This window comes from Cupressus sempervirens, chromosome 6, assembly GCF_028749045.1.
Source record: "Cupressus sempervirens isolate cs-2001-9-10 chromosome 6, ASM2874904v1, whole genome shotgun sequence".
NCBI classification, from domain to species: Eukaryota; Viridiplantae; Streptophyta; class Pinopsida; order Cupressales; family Cupressaceae; genus Cupressus; species Cupressus sempervirens.
The window spans coordinates 346,395,120-346,408,231 of record NC_143123.1 but is presented as its reverse complement, the minus strand read 5'-3'; positions in this window follow the sequence as shown (position 1 = coordinate 346,408,231).

Here is a 13,112-nt window from a genome sequence, read left to right as displayed (position 1 = left end):
TTCTATTAGAGGAAGATGCTTCCTTAGAAGTTTTAGTTGTAGTCACAATAGTAAATTTGTCTTTGGATGATTGATCTTTTGATGAAGGTTCAACCCCCTTAAGAATAGTCTTTGCCCTTGATTTGGTTATAGAATTTTCTATTTCAAGATTTGTCTTTGGTCCTTTCAAAATGACCACATTAAAATACTTCAAGTCAATGAATTCCACCATGTGAATCACATTATCATCATTAGAGTACATAAAATTTACATTATCATTGTTCTTAGACTTGGATCCTTCTCATTTCTCATACTTGAGAAAAGGTTCTTTGAAAAATTTATGATTAAATTTTGTATTATGTCCATCTACCACCACATCCCCAAATTCTATGAGATCCTAGATTTTGTGTTTGAGTTTTATGAAGTTTCTAGTTTAATGTCCTTTGTTTTGATGGAGATCACAATAATCATTCTCATTCCACCATGATGCTTATACTTTCGGGTCGTACAATTTTAATTTATCTAGTAAGATTATGATGTTTTTCTACAATAGGGTTTTAAAAACCACTTCAAGGGGTTCTTCCATAGGTGAAATTCATGTTTAGGTCTAGGAATCCATGTTCTATCTTTGAATGTGTTTCCAGTAGCTTTGGAATTTGATGTAATCTTCTCAAAAGCCTTGCTAGCTTGTATGTTACTCATTAAGTTGAAATCAATTTTAGTTGCCTTGGGATTTATAGTGTCTACCACTCCATCATTTAAAACATCACAATTCTCTTTCCAATACTTTCTCTTGTCTTTGTTGGAACTAATCCTTGTTTAGTTGTTTTATAGAGTGTAAACTCTCCTTTCTTGATCATGAACTCTTCTATTCATACATCACTTTTGACCATTTCATCAAATAAATATTATCATTGTAATTATAGTTTATAATCCAATTTAGGTACAAGATTATCTATGAAGATGTCTAGTCTCTCATCCTTAGGGATCTTTCAAGAATAATTAGAATACAGTTGCCTTCATCTCTAAAGGAAGTTCAAGAATGATACTCCTATTCTCTATTTAATGTTACTAAGGTGCTTCATGGTAATTGGACATTAAATTTTGTAGGCATATTGTTTTACAAAAAAAATTTCTATTTCATCAAAAAAATTAATTCTTGAAAGAAGATATGAAAACCATTCCATAGTTTTTCCACCTAAGCCGAATGGAAACAAGCACATAAAATAAGATTGATCATGCACAAATTCCATAGGTAGTGCACCAAATGCTTTTGAATGATCTTGGGGGTTAGATGTGTTGAAGTTTTAGTCAATTTAGATGTATTTATCATTTATATATGTGTGTTCATAATATATGAGATATAATTTTATTGTTATATCTATGAACTGCAACATTCTTTCAACACCACACCCAACTACCCCCACAGGAGAAAAGTAGGTTGAAACTAATCACAGATAATTGGGAGGAGAAAAATAAAAACAATCGATCAGGAGCAATTAATAATGAACATTATTTGGAAATTTCTAGCCTCAATTTTAAAAATAACCACCAGCATACACATTGGCACATTAGTATAGCATGACTTTTTGAATAAACACTTACTTATTGCCACAAAAGTGTGGACTTTCTCCCATAACTTTGATGGTGGCTTCACAAAACACAAATGATCTTCACTTGGATGCATCACTAAAATCAACACCTGCCTAGCTCTTTGCCTCATCTTGTACCTATACGGCCTTTATCACCATAGTTGTAATATGAATCCTCTCTTGTACAATTTTCATGACATCAACAAAACATACATGACTAAAAGACTTACAAACATAGCACTAAAATTGCATCATGTTGTAATACTGGCCATGGTAAAATATGATCCAAAAGGGTCACATGCCTTATGAATGCATCTCTAGGTCATTGTTTTTGAATCTCTTACAATTAGATTAATCTTTAAAGAAAATTCATATCTTCATTATAATCCTCTATATTGATGAATTCTAAGGTTGTCATATCATTTTCAACCTTGGACTTTATAGCATTTTCTACCTCAACATCTTGTCACTCTAATGAAATTAGTCAAGCCCTAGAGTGGGTCCAACTAATTTTTTTTTTCAAACTAAATCACTTGATATCTCAAATTGATCCAAGGATATTTTGGCACTAACTAGATTAAAATTCATGGATTGAATCATCATTTAAAAACCCATCTTACCATGTTCTTGCAAATTGTGATCTTTGTGCCAAGGGGTCCTCTGACTGGCCTTAAAAATTAACTAAAATAGATAACTAGGCTCTTGAAAATTGACATGTTCGTTCTTTGTTCCACATCCTTGCACCCTATTAGATATAATGTCACAATGACACCTGGGTCAAAAGATATTGACCATCAAATTCTCCTTCATGAAATTTCCTACAAAAAAACATGTCAAAAAACCATAAAATATGTTCGATTTTGGCTTCAAAAACTAGTCTAGTTGGTACTTGAGGGCACAAAAATTGGGCCATTAGTTTACTATCATGGTGGGGAATATAATTCTATGATTTGGGCTCATGAAAAATAACTGGGCATATTTGGAAAATGTGTGAAGTGGGGTACTCAAATTTGCAAAACTAGAAACATCAGTAGGACTGTGGTTTTTGCAAATGGAATGGACCTAGGAAAGTGTGCAGATAGATTTGTCAAGACTTAAAAACTAGTACACTTCAAGATTTTTCAAAGTATAAAATAGTGGTACAATCCAATTAGTCTCATATGTCATAGATTCAGAGTTATGACATCTTGAATAGAGGTACTGATCAATCTGCATTCTGTGACACCAATAAAATTTCACAAATTGCATTATACTAGTCAAATGGATTTTTCATAGGCTCAAATATGGAATATATAAATTGAGTGACATATAGAATTAAATGCAAAAGGAATTTTCTCAGCATGGTCAATTGGGTCAAACTTACAATGGGTCAAACAGGGTTTCCCAGAATTCAAGGCAATTTGCATCAACATGACAATAGTAAACCAAATTTCAGGGATTCAAAACCTAGTTAAAACATATTGAAATGACCTAAAACATGAAATATAGGTCCTTAGATATGCATAATAAACACTTCCAAAGTGGTGATTCATGAAACATAACTGGGTGCAAAATATTCAAATGTAAACTAGGCTTCTTGTCATTGTTTGACACTTGAGCAAAAATGCAGAATTGAACACTGCTCAAAATAGAAATTCATGAAATCACTCAGAATGAAAATTTATCATTATAGGGAACATGGATATTTTGAATGCAAGGTATTAGAAACATTAAAAAACCTCTTATAACTTAAAATGATAGGTGGGTAAAAAAGCAAGAAAAGCGCATAAAGGACTCAAATTGACTCAAAATGAGAATGGAATTCTAGGTCCCATCAGACCTGACATATCACAATATGTCCATGCAAAGTTGATTTTATTTTCCTAAAAGAATTTTGTGAAATATTTATTTTCTTTCTCTGATAGGGATTGAGATAAGTGTATATAAATTAGTGGATTATCCTCTATTCCCCAATTCACTGGTTGTATTGGTTCTATCAACACTAAAGATATCTCATGGAAGTGACTAGGGAGAATATCAAGTAACCCATCTTTAGGTTTCTCAATGAGGTTTTCACCTTCAAATATGTCTTTTCTCTTTATTATTTTATGTTCTGATACTATCACAATGTGGTTTTCACCTTCATAACACTTTATTCTTTTTAATTTTTAGATTGAGATACTTGATATCCACCTCTATCATGTTTACACTAGATTGGCTAATAGAAGATGTTATACTTTCCACAATGTTAAGGTAGCATGCTAGAGCATATTCATTCTAGAACATAGTGACTTTAGTGGATTTTGTATCAAAGTTCCATTCAATAACCTTAGGATGTATAAATGAGGGGAAGAGAGTCAACTGGTTCAAGTGTGTACATAGTAAATTCATCAAAAGTGTGGACCAACAACTCAAGTCCTAAATTTATCTCATCCAAAAGAGTGTTCAAATCACTATAATCTCTAACATCATCAATATCATATACATTAATGTAAGTGGAATCAAACTTGTTTCACCTACATCAAACCCTTGTCCTATGTCAAGTTAGTTTTCATAGGTGCAAATTTTATCTATATCATTTTCATTAGTAGTAGCTTCAGAGAATGAATCAAACTCATATTTATTAGAATCAATACAACTAAGAGGTAGGTTAAAGTATTCTACCATAATCATAGTACCCATTCTCTACTTTCACTATCCTCCTGGTCTTGTTCAACTACTTCCATCAGTTGAGTTTGACTAGATCCTCTTATTTGAAATTTTCTAGAGTATAGAGTTCACCTTGACACTTAGGATTAGATACATGAGTAGATTATATTTGTTCAAGGGTCATTTAATGGATAAGGAAATTTATTTGCATCATCAAACCTCTCAATAATTTTCTTAGGGATATGTATGAACTATTAATTTCCTAGGTAAATGATGTCTTTTTAAATTCAATACCTATGGTATCATTATGCCTTCTAACTTTTTCCTTATTTGGATCTATTAAGCCTCTTTTGTATTTTTCAACAAGACCTTCTCCTCTATATCTAATTATTTTTTATCATATTATATAACCTCTTTCATTTGTGCTATACAACATGTCACAATGTTTTATTTATTTATCTCCACCCTCTCCTTTGTAAAACCAAGCCAAGATAACTCTTTCTTCTTTCTCATCTTCTAAAGGTACTATCACTTGCATGAAGGTACCATCATGAAAACTTTTCTCTTTATCCTTTGATGGTTTCATATCGTCATAAGGTCTACCATAAATACCAAGGAGATGACAAGGTGATGTGATATACAATACTAGTAGCTTTTACTCCACTATTCATGTATCCTTTATCTTTAGAGACTTTTTCATACCTTTAAGTTGAGTCTCATGATTCTCAATAGCTTCCTTACTATGTGACACAAACATGTCAAAAGATTGTTTTTATGTGTTACAAGAAAATATTGAGTCAATAGGTACAAACACCTCTACTACATTGTGGGGAAACTTTATGCATTGATGGTATGTTCAAGGTATAACTTACATTTTATGTATCCAAGTATGTTCTAATAATATATTGTATGACAAGAATATATCTAGCAATTGATAGGTTACATCTCTTTCCACAAGTCTCACTTTGATAGGAAACACAAAACTTCCTTTTCATTTCCTCTCTTCTTCATCATAAGATTTGATTATTATTTCCTTGCAAGGATCTATAGCATTCTTAGAGAAACTAAGTTGTCAAATTAGATTATAAGAGTGGATGTTGAGAGCAACGCCTCTATCTATCAACACATGTTTGATGTGTGACTTATGAATCATGACTTCAATGTGCAATGCTTAATTATGCAGGTGACTTAGTGAGTTATCATATTCCTTAGAGAAGTATAGGTATTGTGGTGAGGTTAAGTATCCCACTATAGATTAAAACTGATCCAATTCTAAGTCTTTAGGTATGTTTTCTTTGGTGAGTGATTCTTCTAAGATTTCCCCATGTTTAGGTGAGACTTTTAGAAGTTCAAGATTATGATTTGGGAATTGGTACATTAGAATTGTTGAACAATATTGTAACTAGTTCCATGAGAGGAAGATGCTTCCTTATAAGTTTTAGTTGGAGTCATTTTACTAAATTTTTCTTTGGATGATTGATCTTTTGATGAAGGTTCAACCCCCTTAAGAATAATCTTTTCCCTTGATTTGGTTATAGCATTTTCTATTCTCAATTTGTCTTTGGTCCTTTCAAAATTACCACATTACAATACTTCATGTCAATGAGTTCCACCATGTGAATTACATTATCATCATTGGAGTACTACATACAATTTACATTATCATTGTTCTAAGACTTTGATCCTTCTCATTTCTCATACTTGAGAAAAGATTCTTTGAAAAAATTATGATCAAAGTTTGCATTATGTCCATCTACCACCACATCTCCAAATTCTATGAGATCTAGATTGTGTGTTTTATTTTTATGAAGTTTCTAGTTTTATATCTATTTTGATGGAAATAACAATAATCATTCTCATTCCATCATGAAAATTTTACTTCTAAGTCATTAACTTTTGATTTATCTAGTAAGCTTATGATGTTTTTCTATAATAGGGTTTTAAAAACAAATTCAAGGGGTTCTTCCACAGGTGAAAATTCATGTTTAGGTCTAGGAATCTATGTTCTATCTCTGAATGTGTTTCTACTAGCTCTGGCATTTAATGTACTCTTCTCAAAAACCTTGCTAGCTTGTATGTTACTCATCAAGTTGAAATTAGTTTAGTTACCATGGGATTTATAGTGTCTACCACTCCATCATTTAAATCATCATAGTTCTTATTCCAATACTTTCTCTTGTATTTTTTAGAGATAGATCCTTGTTAAGCCATTTTATAGATTGCCAACTCTCCTTTCTTGATCACAAAGTCTTCTATCCATACATCACTTTTGACCATTTCATCAAATAAAGATTGTCCTTGTAATTGTAGTTTATAGTCCAATTCAGGTACAAGGTTATCCATGAAGATGTTGAGTCTCTCATCCTTAGGGATCTTTCAAGGATACTTGGAATACAATTGTCTCCATCTCTAAAGGAAATTCAAGAATTATTCTTCTATTCTCTATTTAATGTTACAAAGATCCTTCATGGTAACTAGACATTAAACATTGTAGGCATATTATTGTACAAACAAGATTTCTATTTCATCAAAAGTTTTAATTCTAGAAAGTAGCTTTGAAAACCATTCCATAGCTTTTCCACCTAATATGAATGGAAACAAGCACATACAATAAGATTGATCATGCACAAATTCCATAGATAGTGCACCAAACCCTCTCATATCTTGGGGGTTAGATGTGTTAAAGTTTTAGTCAATTCAAATGTATTTATCTTTTATATATGTGTGTTCATCATATATGAGATATAAGCTTGTTGTTATGTGTGTTTGTGTGAGTGTGTGTGTATATTAATCATCTAATTAATGAATAGAGGGACATGTCTCTTCATTGATTATTCTCTTTATATATATAAGAGGTTGTTTCCATTTGGAAAATACATATCATATATTATGATAGTGTTAGTACATTTGCAATGATCTAAAATTTCTACCTGGTATCAAAGCCAAGTTGCAAACGTATCAAACGAATAATTATTTGATGCAATTAAGGTTGAGGAATAAGCAAACACAATTTGGAATAGAAGAAAATATAGAGAAAAAGTAATGTTTGATTACCTCCTAGACCTGTTAGGTTTTAAGATATTCACGTACTGTTTTGGCTATGACTACACATACAACACAAACTCATATATCATTCATCTAAGCACTCATGACCTAATGGATAAGATGACATGCTTATTATTTTCTTCAAGAAAAATGGGAATTCATAATCATACCATATTTGTATCAAAGATGTACTACCAGTAAAGATGGATTCAGTGATTAGAAAACTCTTCCAATGCACTAGGGATGTTAAGAATATCAAAGTTGTTCTCTTTCTTGTACAAATGTGATTTTGAGACACACCAAATTCCTTCAGCTATAGGTGTCTCTTACTAGTTGATGATTTTGGTGTGCCACTTCTTACTTGTAAATATATGATTATTGGGTTGCACCTGTGGTTACTGAAAATTGGTGACTCTATATAAAACTTGATTGAAGTACCATTATACCCCCGATACCTGGTTGGCATCAATGATTTTTTCTCTTGTGGTCTACAGATGTGATCTGAAGTCACTGGGCATTCCTTCAAGTTAATTCTCCAACTGTAAATTATTGAATTCAACTTTATCAATAACGTGCTACATATATCTCCATCTCATGGTGTCTACACATTTCACATGGATACAGAGGGTTTGGTTCATGCGAATATATCTTCTTTCATAACTTTTTAAATAGAAATGGTTTATAGCCCTAACTCTATTCATACTTCCCAAGTCATGTGATAGTTATTAGATGTTATTATGGTTGATGATGAAGAGTGGCTGCAGTTGAAGGTGTTACCGAGTTTCAAACATTGTCAATGAAAAAACAAGACCATAAATGATATCCAACAATGCCACAAAATAGGAGATTGAAAATTTAAAATAGACAACATGAGTAAATTGTAGGTGACATCATCCCCCAAACATGATACAAATGATTGAAATATGAGGGATTTATAAGAAAAAGTTATTGCATCAGACCTAGAAAAGACCATAGATGGTTGTTAAAATGAAGAATAGTTTATTAGTGAATACTCAACAACAATTATAATAAGCATATACAATTCAAGTGAAAAATAATGAAGTGGGGAACTCATAGGCATGGACTCATGAAACGGCAATCATGACAATATGATAAGGGGATAATATAAATTATGTTCAGATGAATCATCTGCCATGTGGAAAATATATTCACATTGTAAAGCACCCAATGAAAAGGATGTATACCAAAATAAAGGTAACCATTTTTCAAAAGGACATGTCAGGAGAATTATCAACAACTTTGAGTAACAATCCCCTTAAGGTATATTTGCGACATGTTATTTAAGTTTTTCTTTTCATATTATTATGAAACATATAATATAAGGTTCTTATATAATTATACGTAGATATGAAAATAAAGTATATATATGTGGTGATTCATTAGAAGAATATTTTATTAAGGAATGGTATTTAATAACTTGATATTATGAATCAAATGATATTAAATACTAGAATGAGTTTTCTAAAACTTGAGATATATTGACATGTCTAGATAAGTATTAAATATTTTTTATTTAATGCATATGGAGGTAGTTTATGAATTGATACATATGAGATAAGTAGTTATTATTCTTGAATATTAAAATAGCCTCTTTCTTATTTCTTATTTCAATATAAGAGCTATTTTCCTTGATCTTTTCTGAGTATGTTGTTGTAGGAAATGAAGGACTAATATTAGATTCAGAGGGAGTCTAAAAGTTCTTCAAAGGAAAGAAGCTCAAAAGATTGATATTTAGAGGGAGCTTGAAATTTCATTATAGACAACCTTGAAAGAGAGGGAGAAGAATGAGGATTTTATTCAATTAACCTTCAGTGATCTTGATCTTATTGATTTAGAGGGAGTAAACCATTTTGTGATGGATAGTACAATAAATTGGAGCAGTCAAGAGGATTGTAATTCATGAATATATCTTGTGACTATGTGATTTAATGGACCTACCCCTTGTATACATCATAAGGAAGTGATGAGTTCCAAATGATGTCACTTGTATTTGCAGAAGTTAATGTAAGGTGATGATCTTACATTAACTTGTATTATGTGATATCACACCTTAGTTGAGTACTTGGTGAATATTGGATGTCAATATTCTGGGAGACCAATACTCTTGATATCAAATGTGATATCAAAACCTTATTTAAGTAATTGGTGAATATCATATGTTGATATTCTGGAAGACTAATACTCATGATATTAAATGTGATATAAATATCTTCTAATCAAAGATATTCTTGTATTGAGGTGATACATGATCATGTGTTTATCCTCCCTAACTAAGAGGGAGCATTGATGTGTGGTAGCTTCATTTGACTAAATTCTATGCTATAAATTTTGAGTAAGTTTTGTACTTAAATCATGAGAATATACATCTTGTGAGACATACAACTAAGGGCCTAGATGTCATTAAATCTATTGCCTTTAAGTTGTCTATATAGATGCATATTGGGTATGAGGTAAGTATGCATTTTGTGAGACTAACAACTAAGAGCTTAGATGTTATCATGTTGATTATCTTCGGGTTGTTTGTATAAATGCATACCAGGTATTTTATTAACTAAGATCTTAGATGAAAATCGTTGATCATCTTTAGGTTATTCAAAATACTAATTTTCCTTTACCTTTGATTATCAAAATGTATTTATCCTTCTTAACTAAGAGGGAGTGTTAAAGTTTTAGTCAATTTGGATGTATTTATCTTTTATATATGTGTTCATCATATATGAGATATAAGTTTATTGTTATGTATATATATAACTATAATTAAATTTTATATTATATTAATCATCTAATTAATGAATAGACATGTCCCATAAAGGGACATGTCTCGTCATCGATTATTGCCTTTATATATATAAGAGGTTGTTGCCACTTGGAAAATACATACCACATATTATGGAAATGTTAGTACATTTGTAGTGATCTAGAATTTTTACAAGATGTACCCAAGTAATTATCAAATTTATGCATCTCAACTCCTTAAGGAAAGGGAGACATGTACATGTCTTTATCAAAAGGAAATGGACAAATGACATCTAATGAGAATTTAGTAGTAGGGTTGTGTTTTTCTTTCTTTATTAATTCCATTTGTGTTTGCATAGTGTATGTGCTAATTAATGGCCTCAAAATAAACCACACACTTCAACATGATCCTTAAATGCTTGAGACATCCTGAAATGAACATGGGATTGTCCATTTTGAATGATCCAACAAATCAATTGGTTGCCTTCTAACTAGACAGATTTTGTTGTCCACTCTTAGATTTGACATCAGCAACTAGACCACTAGCATGAAGGATTTTAATCTAGATGAAATGCAAGATTAAACTAGATGATGAACATATTAATCTAAGAATAAAATAAGCAAATTAATCTAGATGTTTGCATTGTAATCTATATGAAATTGAAATTTAAGAGCAATAGAATTATGAATGTAAATGCTTGAGTAGACAAATTGGCATTAGTTTGATACTTTTCACATGCATCCTCCAAAATGAGAGGTTGAAGTTTTCATAAATAGAATCCAAGAATTTGATCAACGGTCAAGATAAAATTGAATGAACGGTTGAGATTGAAGATGAGATTTAGTCAAAATAGAAAATTCATTTATGAAAAGGGAGTTAACTGATCACTTCCAAGTGTAATAAGAAGTTAAATGATCTAATTCCGTTTCTAATTTCAATCTGCTCATTATTCCCAATTTTGAACTGGAGAGAAAATTTTAGAGAAGATATTTGATTTAAATAGGTAAATATGACCTCATAAATGAATAATCTAATTAATTGAATAATTAAATTCAATAATTAGAATGGGGTATATTAAGTAAATCAAATATATTGAATTCCTCATGTATGTTTGTTAAAGGGGTGATTTTTATTTAATCAAAGTACTAAGACTTATAATTGAATTAAAATTAATTATTAGGTTTAATTTAGGTAATTCAACTTGATATTTAAGAATTAAATAAAGTATGTGATTAATCTATATTAATGATTTTTTGTATTTGACACTTAGGTCAAGTAGAGATTATCAGAATCAGAATTGCCTAGTACAATAGGACTTTGAGTAAGATCAAATAGATTAAAATTGGTCCACCATACCAATGTACCAATTTAAGGGTATTACATTTGCCCCTCTTTGAATGAGTGTGTGAGTAGCATTTTGATGTTGTCTAGTGTGGAGCCTAATCAGTCCCCAAGTGGGAGATTGTAAATTTGTAGTGACTGATCAAAGAAGTACTATACATACGTCATAATTCTTTGGAGCCTATTTTATTGCAAATATTTTATCGGTAATTTTGGCCCACCATATTGTAATTAACTATAACCCTAAAGTGGCAAAAATACTTGTATAAAAGGGCTTAGAGTTAGGGATTTTTCCATAAGGTGTGATGTGAAAATTGCTTCTTGTTACGGTATTGAGCTGCAAGGGATTATGGATTGTAATCAAGTTGTAATCATTGGATCATAATAATATTGGACTTTTTGTTTGGTGGATATAGCCCAGGGTTTGGGTGAACCACATTAAATCTTGGTGTCTTGTGTTCTTTTCTGTGCGATCTATAATTTTTTGTTATTGTTTATATTTGCATGTAATTGTTATTTTTTTTGAAGTATAAGAGCGAGGTTGTTTTTCAATTATCCTCTGCAAGAAAGTCTCACAGTTGAGTGGGAGTGATGGTAGATGAGGGTAAGCTGAGGGTTGACAAGTTTAATGGGTAGAACTTTCAATTATAGAAAATGAAAATGGAGGACTATCTCTATCAGAAGGATTTATGGAAGCCATTGGAAGGAAATACTAAGAACCAAGAACTATGAGAAATGTGGAATGGGAGATTTTAGATAGAAAGGCACTTGGAAGCATTTGGTTTTGCCTAGCACCATTGGTGACATTCAACATTACAAAAGTGAAAACGATAGAGGAGTTGATGGAAACCCTAGTGAAATTGCATGAAAAGCCCTCTCCTTCAAATAAGGTATTTCTCATGAAGTGTATATTTAATATGAAAATGGCAGAAGGTGCATCTATTGCGGATCATTTAAATGAGTTTAATATTGTCACTAGTTAGTTATTTTCTATGGGTATTAATTTTGATGAAGAAATTAGGTCTCTCTTGAATTTGTGTTCTTTGCCTGAAAGCTAGAATGACTTGGTAATGACTATGAGTAATTTTGTTTCTGGATCTAATACCCTAAAATATGATCATGTGATTGGTGTTATTTTGAGTGAGCAAACTTGTAATAAAACCTCAGGTGGATCTACATTAAGAAGTGCTTTGAATGCACAAAGCAGAGGTAGAATGACAGAGAGAGGAAATAGTTTCAAAAATCATGGGAAATCAAGAGGAAAGTCAAAGGGGAAGAGGTCTCAATCCAGAGGACTAAGAGATTTCTGGTATTGTGGGAAACCAGGGCATAAGAAGAAATATTATTAGAGTTGAAAGAATAATGAGGGAGATAAACCAAAAGAGAACAAGGAGGAAAATGTGGTAAGTAACAAATCTAAAGAGGGTGCTTTTATTTTGTCTTTAGAAAGTATTGATGATTCATGGATTTTAAATTTGGGTGCTTCATTTCATGCTACACCTCATAGAAGCTATTTTATTGATTATGTCCAAGGGGATTTTGGGCGTGTTTATTTGGGGGATAATGAACCTTGTCAAATTGTTGGAAAGGGAAAAGTTAAGATTAAGTTTCAGAATGGGAATCATTGGCTACTAGATGAGGTAAGACATGTTCCAAGGCTAAGTAGGAATTTAATTTCAGTAGGGAAACTTGGTGATGAGGGTTGTGTAGTTAATTTTAATGATAAAAATTGGAAGGTTTCAAAAGGATCCCTTGTAGTATCAAAAGGT